The sequence below is a fragment of the Globicephala melas genome, chromosome 16 (genome assembly GCF_963455315.2).
Source record: "Globicephala melas chromosome 16, mGloMel1.2, whole genome shotgun sequence".
In the NCBI taxonomy this organism is placed as follows: domain Eukaryota; kingdom Metazoa; phylum Chordata; class Mammalia; order Artiodactyla; family Delphinidae; genus Globicephala; species Globicephala melas.
Window position 1 is genome coordinate 17602380 of NC_083329.1, and position 19023 is coordinate 17621402.

At 46.6% G+C, this 19023-nt stretch overlaps 1 protein-coding gene across 2 annotated transcripts in view; it reads left to right on the forward strand.

The window, feature by feature from the left end:
* The window catches only part of GPAM (glycerol-3-phosphate acyltransferase, mitochondrial), a 112344-nt gene that overhangs the window by 38634 nt on the left and 54687 nt on the right, over positions 1-19023 (forward strand). The window contains exon 1 of one of the 2 annotated variants that reach the window (XM_060286226.1): positions 993-1011. The exons of the other annotated variant lie outside the window; for it this stretch is intronic. The gene's annotated coding sequence lies outside the window, so the exon portion shown is untranslated. Of the gene's footprint in view, positions 1-992; positions 1012-19023 lie in introns of those variants that run through there. 2 annotated transcript variants of the gene reach the window in all.

Below are 19023 nucleotides of genomic sequence, written 5' to 3' on the forward strand. Positions count from 1 at the left end.
GAAAGCCCCCTTCCAGGACCAGGTCCTCAGAAGATGCCTGCAGTAGGGAAATAACCTTGGTCACAGGAGCCAAATTCTCTGCTCAGTAGCTGACACACAATCGATGCCATCAACCGTCTCAGGACAGACAGCCTCAAGGAAGTTAAAAGCAACGGCACTTGTACCCTTCTCTGAAGGCAACAGAACACACGTACATAAAAGCAAGGAGGCTTACATGTGAATATATGTAAACAGATATGTATTCTCACAGATATGTAGGAGCACGAACCTAGATGCATACATGTTATATATGCACACATGCACACAAATGATTTTGGGAGTGCTAGAAAAATCACTGAAGGAAGAATGGGAATAAGTGGCAGCTTGTCAGAAACAGAAAAAATGAATCTAAGAAGAAAGTGGTAACGTGAAATAACAGAAAGGTCATGGGCTTTGGAGTCAGATGACCTTAGCCTCAAGTTCCTTCTCTGCCACATATTAACTGTGTGACCTCAAGCGAGCTGGTTAACCTCTCTGAGTTCTACTCTTTCATCCCGTGAAATGGGTATAAGTATTCCTACCCTACAGGTTTTTGTGAAGAGAAAATGTGACAGGGAAGGCAACTGTCCGGGACCTGGTCACCTATCTGGTAGGTGCCAAAAAATATTGTATTTTTTGCCACTAAGATGAACGTACTGATAAGTGCTTGCCTCGTTCTGTATCCTGGTGCCCAATCCCTGGTGCTCTGATGCAGGAGGAGATCTAAAGGGAGCCTTTCATTTTCCAGAAGTGGATCTTATAGATGGCTCAGATCTTATAGATGGCCTAACCTTAGAGAGATTTTCTAACTGAATTTTTCTGACAGTGTTTTGCCTGCTGTGTACTGAATTCTACAAGTAACAGGCCCAAGGAAACCCAATAAAGTTGGCATGGTCTTGGTGCAATGAATCAAGAGCCATGAGACGCCTGGCTGGTTCCAGACCTCCGGCATGCCCACACTCCTGCTGTTCACGCTGTGATCCCTACTCCCAGGTAAGAAGTACTTTGCCCTGGAATCTCCACCTGGGAGGTGAGCTGTGTCTGTTCCCATCTCCTGTGCTCACCTGGCCTGCTTGGCCTCATCTCCCCCCATGGAGATCTTTGTCCTCCTGCTTCTGGGAGGATCCCTCTCCCGTGGTACAGGACTGTGCTCTTTGGTTAGGTCTGGACAGGTGATAAGAAGCTGGATGGATTCTCTAGCTCTGTCTCTGGTTGATATCTTTCCCACACCATTCCACTCAGAACATCTGTTCATATTGTTTGTCAAGTGCCCGTAAGGGTTTCGATGAAACATTCCTGGCCACGGGACAACCTGGGGACTTGGCCAGCCTTTCAGCTGGACTCTCCCCACGTTCTCTGTTTCTTTCCTCCTGCTCTTGTCTTCATAGCCGTCTCTGCATCTTCAGACTCGCATGTTCCCTTATCCCCTTCCACACCCCATGCTGTGGACGGCATCTTCTTCACCCAGGCCCACCCTCATCTGCAGTGCCCCCTCCAAAGCTACCCTTCCTTCCATCTGAACAGCCATGTTACTGCTCTTGGTTAGATGTTAGGAAGAAAGCAAGATGATCTAGCCTGTGTTTGGGGATCACCTAGCTGCCTTTAAATCAGGAATGACTGGCTCACTAGCTCTGTGCCTTGTAAGATATTTAATCTTTTTGAGCCTTAAGTACAAATTTTTAAAATGCAGACAGTAACAACTATTTGTTGGCCTAATTACCACTTTCTCCATAAATAATGTCAAATCTCTTTTTCTTTCTTTCTTCTTCTTCTTTTTTTTTCCCTTGGACTACGCTTCCTGGAAGCCAAGTCTGAGTATGTAAGAGAAGAATAAAGCCGTTTTGTGTGTGAAGAGCTGCAGTACAAAGAACGCAGAACCTAATTCTGCCTCAGTTCTTGGCTGGGTGACTTCTGGCCAGTTACCCAAACTTTCTTATTCTTTATGATCTTATCTTTAAAATGGCAATAAAAATAATACCTCCCTCATCCCTAGGCTTGAGGGGAGGATTACACGAGAGGGAATGTATGACAGTGCTTTATGTGTTGTGAAAATCTGTGCAAATATCACGCGCAGCTACTGTTGTGATATTCTCTCTTCTGGCTAGAGAGATGTCCTTCAAAAGCTACTTCTCTCACCTGCTTTGTTTCCTTCTTATTTCCCTGCTATGAGATTGTGAATTTGTGGATAAAAGGGAGTGGAGAATGTCCATATAGCATTATTTGTAACAGCAAAAAAGTGGAAACCATCCAAATGTCCATCAGTGGATGAATGGAAAAACAAATTGTTGTATATTCTTACACTGGAATATTATTCAGCAATAAAAAGCAATGAAGTGAACCTTGAAAACATTATGGCAAGTGAAAGAAGCCAGTCACAAAAGTCAAATAGTGTATGATTCCATTTATGTGAAATGTTCAGAATAGGCAAGTCGTGGGAGACAAAGTAGATTGGTGGTTGCCAAGAGCTGGCAGAGGTGGGAATGGAGGGCAGGGGATGCGGAATGACTGCTAATGAGAAGGAGTTTCTTTGTGGGGTGATGAAATGTTCTGGAATTCATTCTGTACAGCTGTGTGAATACACTAGCAATCACTGAGTGGTGTACTTTCAATGGGAGAATTGTATGGTATGGGAATTAATCTTCATGAGGCTGTTACATATTTTTTTAAAAGGAGTGGCGATACAACTCTGCTTTTCCTCTTTTATCCCCTGGTCTGATACCCGTAGGGAGTTCCCTTGGGGAAAGTTTGGCTACACTTGGCCCCCCGACTTGAGTCCATTTCCCGCGCGCCGTTGCTGGTTTCTCCCTTGTCCCCTTTGGACGGGGCCAAATCCCCCGTGACAGAGCCCCCTTCACTGTCCTGCCTCCATGCACTGAGGACTCTAATAAAACTGCTGCCTCCTGTGCTGTAACATTGTTTCGTGAGGGTGGGGAACTCACCTTGGTGCTCGCCCAGTGAGAGACGCCAAATAAATATTGTTGAATGGCTGATGGGGAGGTTGGGGTATGGGGAGGGGGAATGACTGCTAACAGGCGGGGGTGATGAAATGCCCTAAAATGGATTCTGCCGATGCTTAGTGTTATTCACCTAACAAAGGGGTTCTTCTTAAGTTCCTTTAGATATTGACCTCTAATATATCAATACCTCTTAAGGGTTTGATTACACCTCCTCAGGGCCCGTAACAACCTCACGGGAAGTGGCAGAGTTCTCTCATTTAATCCTTGCAGCAACGAGGGAGGGGCTAAGAGGCGTGTTCAGGGCTGGAGAGATGGAGGGCCATTATTCACTCCCAGGCCTGCTAAGCTTCCAGAACCCACCCTCTTTATGATACCTCTGTGGCCTAATAGAGCACTGATAGCATTGGAAGGGGAGGGTGATTGGGAAGGCTGAAGAATAAAGAAAAGCTCGAAGTCACCGCTAATCAAGGACCCCTAGGAAATGCATGAGAAGCATCTCCAACATGTGAGGGCGAGTCACTGGGGTCTCCACCACCTCTTCAGGGTCACAGTCAATGAGTTGCACAGCTGGTGTCAAATATGCTCACCCCCTGCTAACCCAAGCCTGCTTCCCAGCAGCAGCAAGGGTCCTCTTGGTGATGTGGAAGCATCTGTGCAGGGAGCTGGGCGCCACGTGATCGCTCAGGGTCCTCAGCTGCAGCCCCTGGGCCAGGTGCTTCCACTGACGATGAGGTTCCTGAGCTTGGGGCTTCACTTCCCAGTCAGAAAGTCCCGCCAGGCAAAGCCAAGAAGACACCAGCGGCAGCATCATTAAATTATAACAAGCCCTGAAACTCAGACTCAGCCCTGGGTCTGTTTGCCTTTGCGGGTCAGGAGGAAGCGTGTGATTGGCTGGCTGAGCTCGGCCTAGAAGGCCTTATCTCTGACTGGTTATTATTTGATTAAAGAGGGCTTCCTCCTCCTGTGGTGTTTCGAAACTGTGCTGGGAGAGTTGCTGCTGCCTGGGGACTTTTTCTGAGGTTACTACCGAGCACCCAAAGACCTTCAGTCTTTGGCCGTACAAACAAGCACCCCGAAGAGATTTTCATTCAGCCCCACACTCAGGCTGGGGCTGTTTTCTCCAGAGTCTCCATCAGCTTTGCTAATCAACTGGTTGGAAATAAGTCCTCAAACAGCACAAAGTCAAGGATACAGGTATTAAAAATTTTTTTTTTCTGGGGCTGTGGGTCTAATTTCTTAGGATGTCAAGACATTAGAAATGGGGGTGGGGAAAGGGCTGGGGCAGTAAAATGGAAAGCAGGAAAGGCAGAGAAAGTGGAGGAAGGAAGTGGAAGGAAAGAGAACTCAGAATCTTGGAATTCTACAGAACGGCAGAGCCAAGGAATGAGCTGTCTGCTGCTGGAGAGAGCTGTAAGCGCGATCGTGAGGTATCGTTCGGGTCTGCGTGTTTTGCCCCCATGAAATCCTTCCCCAGGTCTAGCTGCCCCCTTGGCCTCCTTGTCATCCTTCCTGCTGGCTCAGAACCCCAAAGTCCTGAGAGGGTTCTGCACACTTTATGAGAAATCCAGTTGCTTCAGCTTGAAACGTTGTCACATCTGATCCTCAAAGCCCTACTTGGTGGTACCAATCCTCGTGATGTTGGCATCAGAGAAGGAAGAGTGGGACCAAGCTCCTTGTTCAGGAGAATTTGTCTCCCACTTTGTCTGGGATCTGCACCTGATGTGACTTGTCCATTCTCATCCTCATTATAGTCCCACCTCGGTGGTGTTTCTTGAGCTTGAGGTGGGCAGACAGAGCTTGACGTCAAAGGACGTCCTTGCTACGGATGGAAGCTGGGCTCCTTGCGGTGCCAGCAGGGACTTAGTCACTTGGAATGAAGGTGAAAGGGAGATGACAGTATGGATTCCGTCCTCTCTAATTGTTAGGTTTAGCTGGAGGTGGTTGAGGAGGGGAGGATATGATACAAAAATAAGAGAAACGATTTTATTTTGGCATTAACGGAAAAGAATACTTTTATGCTGAATGGTTATTCTTAAAACTGATTTTTCCCTATGCATTTTAGGTTAAGAGATAGCCATGCCAACTGCGTTTCCTTTCTCTAGTCTTGGTGGCTGTCTTAATCTCCAAATGTTTCCATCTGTGTTGTCTTAACTCTTGAGTGTTTGTATACGGATTGTCCCTGCTTTGTTAGCTGCGGCAGGATGCTGTCGAGGCTTGGTCTCAAAACTGCTCCACAGGATGGAAGATGGTTCTTCTTGCTGACTGCTTCGTGGTTCCCAGGGAGTTTTCTCTACTGAGGCCCTATCGTATTTCTTGAGACTCTTCAGAGTAATTGGTCTGAGAAGTTCATCAAAGTGAATCCTGCTTCCCCCTCATAATTTCAAGAGAAATATCAAGAGGTAGAGGATAAGTCCAGTACACAGGGTTATGCTTCCTGGACCCTGATCTAGCAACAGGCTTGGTAAGACCGGGCACCTGCCCAGGGACACCAGCTCTGAGCTGTCCTCTGTTCTAGAGCCATCCCTCTCCTGTTCCTCCTCTCTCCCAGATGTCTTGGGCATCTGGTTCTAGAACATCACAGCCCCCAAAACATAAGCCAAGGCCCGCAGGTTAAGGGAATCTCCCCAGTCTGGTAATCTTGGTTAGAAGAGTAGTGCAGCATGGGGGAAGGGTCATGCAGATCCATTGCTGGAGTTTGCTTTTTCAACTTGTTATTTAAATTGTCTAAGCCCCAAGTTCCTCATCTGTAAAATAGGTATAATACTTCTCTCATGGGGTTACTTTGCGAATAGAGATTCTGCTTTCATTCATAGTGGTGTGTGCCTACTGTGCGCGAGGCGTTGGGATATAGTGGAGAATGAGGCAGAGAAAGCTCCCTGCTCTCCTGGAGGTTACAGGTAAACGGGGTGGGAGGTGATAGGCAGTAAAAATATCACACAAATAAATAGGTCATCCCCATCTGTGATGAGAAAAAGAACAAAGGACCTGATCTGGATGGGGGTGGAAAGCTAGTTAAGAAAGCCCTCTTTGAAGAACTGAATGATTCCTAAGACTGAGTCGCTGCTCGCTGGTGTTTTATGATTCCTTGACCCACAGCAGGATAGAGCCAGATCAAACGGGAGCCTCCTGACTCCCTGTCCAGTGCTCTTCTACCCAGCGGCCTCCACTGCTGGAGAGAGGCTGGGCCCAAACTCAGGGAGGGTAGGAGGAAGAAGTGGCCGATTCTGTCTCCTAGAATCCCTTTTCTCCAGCACCTCCTTCCTACTCCCCAGCTGGAGCCCAGTATCCTCACTCCCCTGGGATCTTTTCTATCAGATGAAAATCCCTAACCCCTTCCCAGGGATGCTGGGGTGGGAGGGGCCAGATAAGAGGCTCTCTGTGTCTTTCTCCCCCAGGTTCCTACACGTCGATCCTGGATGACTAACCCACCTGGGGCGGTCATCTGTGGTGGTGAAATTCCATGCACAAGAAGGCTGGGAGGAGAGCAGGGAGCTGAGGATTTGGGGGTGGGCCCATCATCTTCTCTGGCTGCCCATGAGTGTGCCCAAGGCTGCCCCCTTCCTCACCCCCTCAGCCTCCGAGGAGCACCGTGTTCCTTTCGCACTGTACGCGGTGTCTATTGTGAGCCTTCTGGCAAGGGCTTCAGTGACGGCTCTTGTAAGGAGCTGGTTAGCATTTTTTCCAGACAAAGCCAGTTCTGGGAGGTGCTGGGGAGGCTAAACCTGCAGGGAGTGATGAAAGGAAATGGTCAGTCTCAGGCTCCTGAAAGAACAGCGTCAGCATCTTCAATTCTCTCCCACCTTCCCCGTGGGGAACCCTGTCCCCGTGACCCTCAGAGGCATATCAATTCTCCCTTCGTCTCCTCTTCCTTAGCTGGGGCCTCACTCTTTTGCCTTCAGCTGTCTGCTAGCCAGCCCCCACCTGTTGCTTGCTCGCCACGGTAAGGCTTAGTAGGACCTCCCAGGGTCATCAGTGTTTTAGCCAGTGATGGCTGAAGGGAGCAGTCATGGTGGGAAGACAGGCAGTAGGATTGATACCTCAAGGCACATAACTGTCTTCAGCTGAATTCAGGATTTAAAATCCTCTGTTTGGTGGGAGAATCACAGAGGATTGGATGGTGAGAAAGGAACAGAGATGCCATGCCATAAATAATACGCTGCACAAGACCATTTCCAGCGAGACTTTGTTTGCGGTACGCGGGCCTCTCACTGCTGTGGCCTTTCCCGTTGTGGAGCACAGGCTCCAGACGCGCAGGCTCAGCGGCCACGGCTCACGGGCCCAGCCGCTCCGCGGCATGTGGGATCTTCCCGGACCGGGGCACGAACCCGTGTCCCCTGCATCGGCAGGCGGACTCTCAACCGCTGCGCCACCAGGGAAGCCCTCCAACAAGCCTTTGAATAGCGAGTAGTACCCCAAAGCAAATTCTCCCCAATAGGTCGTAAGAGGAAAATGGCAGGATATTTGCAATGGGAAACTCACTCTCACCGTTCAGTTCCCAGAACCCACAGCCTTGCTAATCCCACCAAGGTGGAGCTCAGTTCTCCACCTGCCGAGCTGCATTTCAGATGTTTAGTGGGGCTCTGGTTGTCACACTGAGCTGGCTAATGGAAACGCTCCATCATCACCCCTGGGCTCCCGAGTCCTCTCCCCACCCCATCCTCCCCTTGCCTCAGCGCACCTGCTGGGTAAGCTTTGCATTTGGCCTCCACCCAGTGCCCGGTGGGGATGGCAGGATGTCTAGCTGAGGTTTGCTCTGTCTATTGTGCTTCAACATCCTGCCAAAAATCAGATTGGCTCAAGAAAAAAAAGACACCCAAAATGAGTCTTGAAAGAAAGCAACATCCAGTTCCCCGTGGGCTGGACTTTCTCTGCAGGGAAGGGGTACTTGTTGTGGAACTGAAGCCTGGTGTCTCCTGGTAACCGTGTCGGTGATGTTTTCTTTGAGTCAATTCCAGAAAGTGATTATGAGGAACGAGGGCCTGGGGAAAGTGAAAACCTCGGGACTGAGAACTCTCCTCAGACTTGGCAATGGGGAAACGGGAAGATCAGGCAGCAGGCAGGCAGGAGGCTGGCTGCCCCACACCCTCGGCCCTGCTTCTGTTCAGACAGCTGCTCAGACGCAGGCAGCAGAGCTGAGCCTTCGCTCAGCGGTCCCCTGGCACCTTCCTGGGGCAGCAACAGTCCGAGCTCCCATCAAGCTCCCCTTGGGGCGCATTTTAATTATCTTGTGGGTTGATGCTCAGGGTGAGCCTGCCAGGTAGGATGGAGGTGGAGCCCCCTTCCACTACACTAGGCAGAAACTGCATGCATGATTAGATAATAGAAAATGTGCCTTCTAATCCTCAGATCATGTGGGTCCTGGAAGCAGCACCGTGTGTCCCTTGTGCTTTGCCATTGCTCCTTCAAAGGCCCGCTTGCTATACTACCACATCTAATTAGCTCTGTGACTCAGGGCAACGAGGTACAGACACTACTCTCAAGGAACTTAAAGCACAGTGGAAGAGACGGGTGATTAAACAAGCAACATCCTGTAGCATTACAGCGTGGAGGGTGCCTCCACAGAGCGGTAGTTTATTCTCAGGGCAACTCCTGTGCCCCCATTTCTACCCCTCCCCCGTCCCTATCCTTGGCCTGGGATATCTTCTCCATTCAAGCTGGGTCTCAAGTCTCATTCTTCTCTACACAACTCCAGTGGCTACTCACAGTACCCAGATTCCACACCGCAGAGAGGTGCTGGTCTATGAGGTTTTTCCAGTCTCTGGTGACACATGAACTAAGGACAAAGTAGCACGTCTTTAAGATGGCTGTGGGTGTTCAACTTGAGAAACTTCCCCTTGCTCTGAGAGTCTGTCCATCCTGCTTGTTGGGTTGTTAAAACATTCTTTCTTTATTAAATGATGTTGTTTGTAGATTGTCAACTTCTGTTCAGTTTAATTTTAATATTATGACTGGGCAGAATAAAAAAGTGATAGCTCAAGGTCTGGGAATCGTTGCCCTTCAAGCTGCTCCTCCCTGAAATTAGCACCCATGTCCAGACCCAAGCAGGAGCCCCTGGGGTGTCTTTCTTAGTATCTGATTTTCCAGTCTGCAGCAGAGTGGCAGAGCTGATATATTCAAATTCCACTCACTTCCCCAAGACACTTAGCTGCCTGTGGCAGCCAAATCGTTAAATAGACACTACTGTTTTCTTGGCATCCCAGGCTCCTGTATGTTTAATGCCTTGAATATCCGATTTCTGGGCCAAACTCATGAAAATCTAAAGGGGAATTATCTGTCTCAGAAAGCAGTTGCAATGGAAATAAAAGCCATTAGTACTCAGTGTAAACAGGATGTTTAATTTTTCATTGAAATTTCAAGATAAAAGTCCATCTTCAGAGTTGTGTTAACTGAGATCTCCAGCTTCCACTGAGAGGCAGCTTAGAGACTGCTGGAGAAGATGCCAGTGCCCTGGCTCAGGGTAGCCTTTTGGGGGCCCTCTGTCTACCTTCTTAGGTTAGGGGACCTCGGGGTCAAAGCATCTCCTCTGGTTAAGTGAAGTCCATATTGCATCTGGTTACCCTGTCATTCTAGGTGTGATCTAGGGCATTGGAAGTCCCCCATGAAGCTTGATGGATAGAAGAAAATGTCCCCCAGGCAAACCAAATCCCGATGACACAAGTGGTAAAGTCCAAATTCTTGGGCTGAAGTTGAGTGTTTGTGTTAAAAGTTGTTTAAAATGAGGGAATCATACTGGGCTTCGCTATTTAGCTGTAAGGAGGGTTTTGTTTTACCCATTTTGCAATGTTGGCTTTGCTCTGTGAAGGCGGTTGCAAAGGAGACCCTCATGTTTGCACTGAGTACTTCTTGGGGTCAAGGATATAACTTACGTGTGATGTTAGTGGACACCTCTTCTCCTTCTGCCCATCTCTCCCCTGGGACCCAACACATCTCTTGGCACATAAGAGGCCAAAAAATTGTTGGTGGCGACAATGACAATGCAAAGGACTCATATGTTTTAGAGAGAATCAGTTTCTGGCAATATCTACTTGACCTCATATGACCACCCAATCATTAATATTTTTATCTTGCCTATTTAATTATTAAAAGAAAATTCTTTCTTGGACTTGATCCTTGTGTTTGGTTTGCAACCCTAAGGAAAGGAGGGAGTGGGAGTGTGACACTGGTGGCAGCAAAGGCCTCTAGGTGAGCACTCTGTGTTCTGAGTCTTGGTCTCCTAGTTCCAGAACCTCCCTTGGCTGCTTATTCAGGGGATGATCCAGACTGAAGAGCGACAGTCTTGGTCCTTTAGAACCTGTGGAATTGTGTTTGGTTTGCCTGAGCCATTATGCCAACATGGTCTTTCCTTCCCACTGAACCCATCCCTCTTATGGCAGGCAGCCTTCTGGCTGGCTAGCCTTCAGGTCTGGCAAGAACCCTTATAGAAGGCTCCAGGGGATGTCATCAACCAGTTGTTGATGTGTGAACCTGGGCAAGTCTCCTTATCTCTCTGGGTCATGGCTTCCTTGTGAAACATGCTGGATTAGATCAGAATTTCTCGACCTCAGCACATTGTGGGTCATAATTCTTTGTTGTGGTGCTGTCCTGTGCATCGTACAATGATTAACAGCATCCTGGCCTCTACCCACTGGATACCAGTGGCACTCCTCCCCTTTTGTGACAACAAAGCATTTCTCCAGACATTTCCAAATGTCCCCCGGGGAGCAAAATCACCCCCAGTTGAGAGCTGTTGGATCCGATGATATCTGTGTTTGAGAAACCACATTAGGAGCTGTTCGTTTATCCTATTTTATTGCGCTCCCACTATGCGTGGTGCAGTGTATTAGGTTTTACAGCCTAAATACTTTTTACAGATATTCTATTGAGAAAGTCCCATCTACTTCACGAAAAGCTGAATTAGAGCAGGACGGTGTCTACACAGGCATTGAGGCAAAGCGTGGAAAGAAGAGCTAGAATTCCTGTTTGGCTTCTCGCTGGCGTCATCTGTAAAACAGCAACGTTATACATTGTTGTGAGGACCTAATGCTCAGTGTTTATAAAAGCGCATAGATCATAGTAGACACTCAGTAATTAAACTCATTCCCCTTTTCTCTCCCCCAACCCTGAGAGAATCAGATCTGCACAAACCAGTTACTTGGCCAGCCTTGCTCTGCTGTGTCTGGGAATCTAACCTTATCCCACCATGTGCCCACAACCTCCTCCCTGTCAAGCCAACACTGATATGTCATCTCAAAAACAAATCTTCAACTGTTTGTTTCGAGGGGAGCCCCAGATCTCTTGTACCACCAGATTGTTGAATTGGTCCATCCTTAAAGGGACTGCCTCTCCCTAGCAAAGAAAAAGATTCTCCGATAAGCAGAGATTTGTAGATGCCACCGTTTCATGTTGGCTTGAGCACAAAAATGACAATAAGGAATTGAGGCTGAGGGAACCCCCACTTTCTGGGTTATCAGCACTGCTCCTCCTGGGGCATGGATTGGGCTGTGGGTTTTATCATCTCTCCTGGGTTCTAAGTGTCTCAAGGGCAAAGACCATGCATTGAACATCCATGGCAGGTCCTACACTATCTCCTCCAGGCAAAACATCTTGGTATTTTGTAGCCTGACCCAGTGAAAACTATAATGGTATAGTAATAAAAAGGTAGGGCAGGGACTTCCCTGGTGGCACAATGGTTAAGAATCCGCCTGCCAGGGCTTCCCTGGTGGCGCAGTGGTTGAGCGTCCGCCTGCCGATGCAGGGGACACGGGTTCGTGCCCTGGTCTGGGAAGATCCCACATGCCGCAGAGCGGCTGGGCCCGTGAGCCATGGCCGCTGAGCCTGCGCGTCCGGAGCCTGTGCTCCGCAACGGGAGAGGCCACAACAGTGAGAGGCCCGCGTATCACAAAAAAAAAAAAAAAAGAATACTCCTGCCAATGCAGGGAACCCGGATTCGAGCCCTGGCCCACGGAGATCCCACATGCCGTGGAGCAACTAAGCCTGCGAGCCACAACTACTGAAGCCTGCGTGCCACAACTACTGAAGCCCGTGTGCCTAGAGCCTGTGGTCTGCAACAAGAGAAGCCACCACAATGAGAAGCCTGCACACTGCAACGAAGAGTAGCCCCTGCTGACCGCAACTAGAGAAATCCTGCATGCAGCAATGAAGACCCAACACAGCCAAAAATAAATAAATATTAAAAAAAAAATGTTAGGGCAAGGGAGTTTGTTTGTTTTTTGCGGTATGCAGGCCTCTCACTGCTGTGGCCTCTCCAGTTGCAGAGCACAGACTCCGGACGCGCAGGCTCAGTGGCCATGGCTCACGGGCCCAGCCGCTCCGTGGCATGTGGGATCTTCCCGGACCGGGGAACAAACCCGTGTCCCCTGCATAGGCAGGCAGACTCTCAACCACTGCGCCACCAGGGAAGCCCAGGGCAAGGGAGTTTGAATCTGCATTTTCCTCTCTGGTCAGACTCTGACCAGGGGCTACGGGGCTCATGAAGGCAGTGTAGTTCTCAGAAGAAAAAAGAAAAAGAAAAAAAGGTTCAGGCTCAAATCCCAGCTTTGCCACTTACTCTCTGATTGACCTTGGGAAATTTATGTCACCTCCCTGAACTTCAGCTGTCATATCTGTGAGTCTGCAATCACAAGGGTTCCTCCTCATGAGGAATTAAATATTAGAACACATGGAAAGCACATGGCACAATTCTGGTAAATACTAAATGTTCCATAGAAATCAATTTTTATTAATAATATAAATGATCTGAAATAGTGGCTATTAAAAACAATAAATATAGTAGATGTTAAACAGACAACAAAGAGATGGACTTCTGGGTGGATGAAAAGGTATGAAATTGACTCATTGTGTTACTGATAGGAAAATAGGCTCAGAAAAAGGAAGCGAGTGGCAAGGGGTACCCAGGACATCATTGCTGGTTAAGGCAGAGCTGGGTCAGATGTTGCATCTCTAGATGCTGGTTCTACCATGCTGGGGCTGCCTTCCTGTGTTAGAGGGGAAAAAAATAACAACACTTGTTAAAGGTGGCAAGGCAGGCTTTACTTGGGACCACTGTGATAAATATAGGGACCACTGCAATGGGATTTTACAGTGGGGGTGAGAGATTGGGCTCAACTCCAAGTACAGCCTGGGCAAGTGAGGATTTACAGCTAAGGGGCAGGTTGGGGGTCAGTGGGTGGAAAATTACCAAGAAGAAACATCATGGGTGAGGGGGATTCTCGGTAAACTGATCCAACAGGATTCTTTGCTGTAGTCTCGGGTGTCAGATATCACCTGGGGGATGGCAGAGGATAAGGAACCCAATCAGATATCAAAGATGGGGGCTCTGGTGAAACTGACTTAGCAGCGTTCTTAGAAAAACTGGATTTTACAAGAAAGCACACACACGGGCCTCGGAAAAGCTTCAGGAGCCTGACTAAGGTTTGAATGTTTGTCACTATTTAAAGCCCATGTTTAGAAAATTGCATACAGATTGAGGAAAATGCACCTCTTGGTTTAAGAGCCACGTGCTGTTTCTAGAGGGACACTTTCTTCAGGGTAAGAGAGAAATGAGTATTTTGTCTACAGTGTTTCTAATGCCCTAGGGCTGCCTGAGAGAAAAACAGGGCAGAGAGGAGGCCTTGCCCCCAAGCCTCCGGCATAGCCAAGCACTATAGAAACCACCTTTGTCCCTACCTCCCATCTTCCCAAAGTTCAGCCCTTACCCTGCAGCCCAGGCTCAAGGGACTGGGGAGTTGGTCTTTCGCGTTAATGCTGATATTCAGTCTCGAGAGCCACTCTGATTAAACCCCTGGGCACCAATATGTTCACCTTCTCAATGAGGCTGCGGGAGATTTCTCTGGGCTGGCTCTGACCTGTGATTCATATCTTGTCTTTCACCTTTTGCCAACAAACTCATACCTTTGCTTGAGAAGAAAAGACTGAAGTTTTCAGGCTCAGTGGTTGAGAGAGGAAGAGTTTTAGTCGTCACAGTGCCTCGGGATACTTTATCCTTCAATCTTGCCTATCTTGGGCCTGCTTGGGATGTAGGGTATGTGTGGTCTATTAGGGTGTTGGCAGGTGAAATCACGGATAATTGCAATATGAATGGAAACTTGGTTCAAACAGAATACCGTATTTGCGTCAAACTCTCCTGTGGTCTCAGTGATGGTTACAAGTTAGTTGAGAAGTTGAAGCAGAGTCATAACTCTTACCAGAACTCCATCGCCTATTTTGCCTTTTTAAGCTTAGTTTATCCACCTGCTGTCTTTCTTATTTGAAAGGCACGCATTTTAATGCTTTTCTTTTACTTCCCTCCTCCTCTTTTGTTTAACCCCCTTCTAGCAAAGCACAGATAGAATGATGATTTAAAGGAGGGATCTGCAAATCATGGTCCCTGGGCCAAATCCTGCCCACGGCTTGTAAATAGAGTTGTACTGGCACACTGCCACGCCCCTTTGTGTATGTATAGTCGTGGTTGCTTTCTGCAACGGAGGTGAGGAGTTGCAACGGAGACCATATGGCTCATAAAGCCTTAAATATTTACTCTCTGGCCCTTTATGGAAAAAAGCGCGCTGACTCCTGATTTAGAGTGTAACGCGGGAGTTAAACATACCTCGGTTCAAATCAGGTCTTAGTTACTTGCTTGCTTTGACATTGGAAAAGCCACATAAACTCTCTGAAACCTAATCTGTACCGTGGGATAAGAAATACGTACCTTGGAGGGTTGCTGTGAGAATTCAGTGAGAGAGTATTTGCGGCCCTGTGCCTGGCACAGAGGAAAAGCTCAATAAATGTAGCTATTACGATGATCATTCATTCCTTTACCCACCAAATGTATTTCTAGTGCTTTCTCTCTGCTAAGCCTGGGGGGCTGCAGCAGTGATCAAGACATAGACGATTCCCACTCTCATGGAGCTCACAGTCTAATGGGGAAGACTGACAATATGAAGAAAATAAATCGAGAGATTACTTTCAGACAGTGATAAGTGCTATAAATAAAATAGGACAGTATGAAGGAAAGTGCCAAAGCAGGGGACAGAAAGTTGCTAACTGAGCTCAGACTGAAACATGAGAATGAGTCAGCCATGCAAATATCTAGAGAAGGAGTGTTCCTGGCAGAGAGGACAATAAATACAGAAGCCCTGAGCCAGGGGTGAGCTTGGGATGGTCCAAGAACAAAGAGATGGCCTTGGGGACTGGGGCAAAGTGGAGGTTTTGGGGTAGGGGAGACGGTAGAAGACAAGGCAACAGAGGTCAGCACAGGTAAGAGCATGTCACGCTCACAGATCCTGAGAAGATGCTTTCAGAGGCAGGGATGCAATCTAAGGTCATAATGGGGCAGAAATGTAACTGGGTCCGTGGCCTCATTCTATGACCTTTGTTGTAAATATATTATTCTTCCTCTTTGGTCTCTGGCATTCATCACTGTCAGAAATAGGAGATGAGTAGGGGCTCTAGTGAGCCCTAGTCAAAGTGCCAAGCCCATCACGTGGCCCCAGCAGGACACATCCACCTCACTTGGGCTTTCTCCTTACAGTACCCCTGACTCACCAAAAAAAAAAGTCTTCTGGCCAATGCCATTACCTCTTTGAAATCATTCCTTATCAGGAGACTTTAATGCTTCTCCAGGTGGAGCACTTAAGGTAAAAATCAGTTAATGTAATCTTAAAACCCCCTAATAAATTTCCCGCAACTTAAGACAACCAGATAATCATTTTGTCCCTAGGGTCACTCAAAATTCACAGCTCAATTCCCATAATTAGCATTTCTTTTGTATCTCAGTCATTGAACAGGGGGTGAAGAGCCCCAGTGATAATATTTTACCTGTTTGAGGTTTAAAAGGAAGCTTTGATACAATCAGGTAAACTGCCTCCAGAGTTGCCAATAATTACAGCCATACAGTACGTTCCAGTTCCAAGCAGTGTGCATACTTGGCTCGCTTAAAGGTAAAAGTGTACATTTAGTTTATCAACTTTGATCCATTTGGGGTGACTCCCCCCCCTCGTGTTCTCCTCTTCATTCTCCTCCTCTTTCATCACCTTTATCCTCACCAGAACCCCTTATTTATCAACCCCCTTGGCTAACAGTAGTTAATACTTCCTTTACAATGTGCAAGTACGTGTTTCTGTCTCATTTTGTTTCAGACATCCTTAAAAGAACAAGATCCAAAGGTGGCTCTCTTCCAAGCCATGCTTTCGAACACTGATTCTTAATCTGGGGTCCATGAATGATCATGGCGGGGGGCGGTTATGAGCCCCCTGAAATGGAATGCAAACTTTTACATGTACTTTTTTTTTTAATCAGGAGGAAGTCTAGAGTTTCATTACACTCTCAAAGTGTTCCCTGATTCTAAAAAGTTAGGAAATACTGCTTTAAAGACTTTACTGACTCAATCTATAACATGGTTATCAAAGGAAAATCCTAGAAATTTTCTATCTGAAAAAGGAACATTTGTTGAGTTGGAGCTGGGCAAGCCTGCGATTCTCAAAGGCCACATTTATCACTTATGACCTGTGGAAGCAAGGGGGATTGATGGTTGTTGGGTCAAATGCAGCCTTCCTTTTAGAGGACTACCCATTCTCCTGGGAATTCTTTTCATGACTGCAAACACTATATAGTTCCCACTGTGCACCAGGCACTGTCCTAGAGCCTTATATATTTTAACTCATAATCCTCACGTTAACCCTATAAAGTATGTACTATTATTAGACTTGTTTTGCAGATGAGGAAAATAGGGCACACACAGATTGAAACCATAGAATGAGCTTTATACTCAACATTCCAAGACCCTTCACAGGTCTGCATAATACAGTTTGCCCAGCTGTAATTAATGGCTCAGAATAATGATCATTTTGGATGTGTCTGAATGGCAGCCATGTTGTAAAACCGTGAAGCACATGCCCGATTAATAACAGGATTCCTATTTGTGCCACCTTTGGTTTTGTGAATAAGAGCAGATTGCATGTCACATGCAGAGGAGAGCCAGCTGACTACTCTGCTTAATTTGAATTTGGCTAAGAGTCACCGTGGTTTATAAAGTGAGGTTATTGACCAAGTAGATAATTTTATTATTGTAACTATTATTTTTTAACATCTTTATTGGAGTATAATTGCTTTACAATGGTGTGTTACTTTCTGCTTTATAACAAAGTGAATCAGCTATACATATACATATATCCCCATATCTCCTCCCTCTTGCGTCTCCCTCCCACCCTCCCTATCCCACCCCTCTAGGTGGTCACAAAGCACCGAGCTGATCTCCCTGTGCTATGCGGCTGCTTCCCACTAGCTATCTATTTTACGTTTGGTAGTGTATATATGTCCATGCCACTCTCTCACTTCGTCCCAGCTTACCCTTCCCCCGTGTCCTCAAGTCCATTCTCTACATCTGCATCTTTATTTCTGTCCTGCCCCTAGGTTCTTCAGAACCATTTGTTTGTTTGTTGTTTTTTAGATTCCATATGTATGTGTTAGCATACGTTGTTTTTCTCTTTCTGACTTACTTCACTCTGTATGACAGACTCTAGGTCCATCCACACAATTTGTTTTAAGAGTATTTTGGGGGGGGCTGGCTGGGTAGGAGGCTTTACTGTTTTGGCAGATCCTCTCAGTCATTATAGATATTGCTGCACTGTTAATAAAAAATATGTGCTTCTCTGTAAAGCATTAAAAAAAAATCCAGGGATGAGATGGCTGAGGTCTCAGCTCAAGTATCTCCAGATACATTGTTGTCCATTCCCTGACCTTTCCGTGTGTTATAGCTGATTCGCTTTGTTATAAAGCAGAAACTAACACACCATTGTAAAGCAATTATACTCCAATAAGGATGTTAAACCAAACAAACAAACAAAAAATCAAATTGTGATGGGCAATGAAAAGTGGATACTGTACAATAATGTGGAACGGAAGAGACTGTGGGGCAAGCAAAATGAACCGCCACCAACCATACCAAAGGCTGGTCTTCATCCACAGATGGTGATGTTGTGTATATGGTGGGATTGGAAGGGAGTCCTCTATCATGAGCTCCTTCCGGAAAACCAAACGATTAATTCCAACAAGTACCACTGCCAATAAGACCAACTGAAAGTGGCACTCGACGAAAAGCCTCCAGAATTAGTCAACAGAAAACGCACGATCTTCCATCAAGATAATGCAAGACCGCATTTTTCTTTGATGACCAGGCAAAAGCTGTTACAGCTTGCCTGGGAAGTTCTGATTCATCTGCCGTATTCACCAGACATCGTACCTTTGGATTTCCATTTATTTCAGTCTTTACCAAATTCTCTTAATGGAAAAAAATTCCATTCCCTGGAAGACTGTAAAAGGTACCTGGAACAGTTCTTTGCTCAAAAAAGATAAAAAATTTTGGGAAGGTGGAATTATGAAGTTGCCTGAAAAGTGGCAGAAGGTAGTGGAACAAAAGGGTGAATATGTTGTTCAATAAAGTTCTTGGTGAAAATGAAAAATGTGTCTTTTATTTTTACTTAAAAACTGAAGGCACTTTTTGGACAGCCCAGTATCATCAGCAGTTACTGAGCAGGTGGCCTAGAAATTTAGACAGACTATTCTCTAAGAAAATCACTTATAAATAATCTATAGGAAAACCAACATTGTGGGTATTAAGGTTTGTGTGATTCCACCCGTAGCCTATAGTGGTTACTAGGAATTCTACAATTCATGTATGTGGGCTAAATTTATAGATAGAGGTGAAGTAGGAACCCTGGACAGAACAGAAAGCCTCTGGAAAAAGTAACCGTAAAATAATTTGATGAAGGGGAAAATGTTTTGCCATCTCCTAAGCAGATTGGATATGCAACAGGAACAGGCGAGGTGTAAGTCATCCTAACTGAGTGAAGGGTCAGACTTAATCCCCTCCCAAGACAGCGGAATAACAAAGCGGGGCTGGGAGAGAGGATTGCACCCTGTGACCCTCAATTATGGAAAGCCTGTTTTCTAATGTCTTACCTTCATGTTGGAGGTCATCCTTGTAATAAATTTCAAATATTTTAAGGAATAATATGATGGTGACCGTCAGAGAATATCTGGTTAAAACTGCAGTCAGCTGCATCATGCTTAT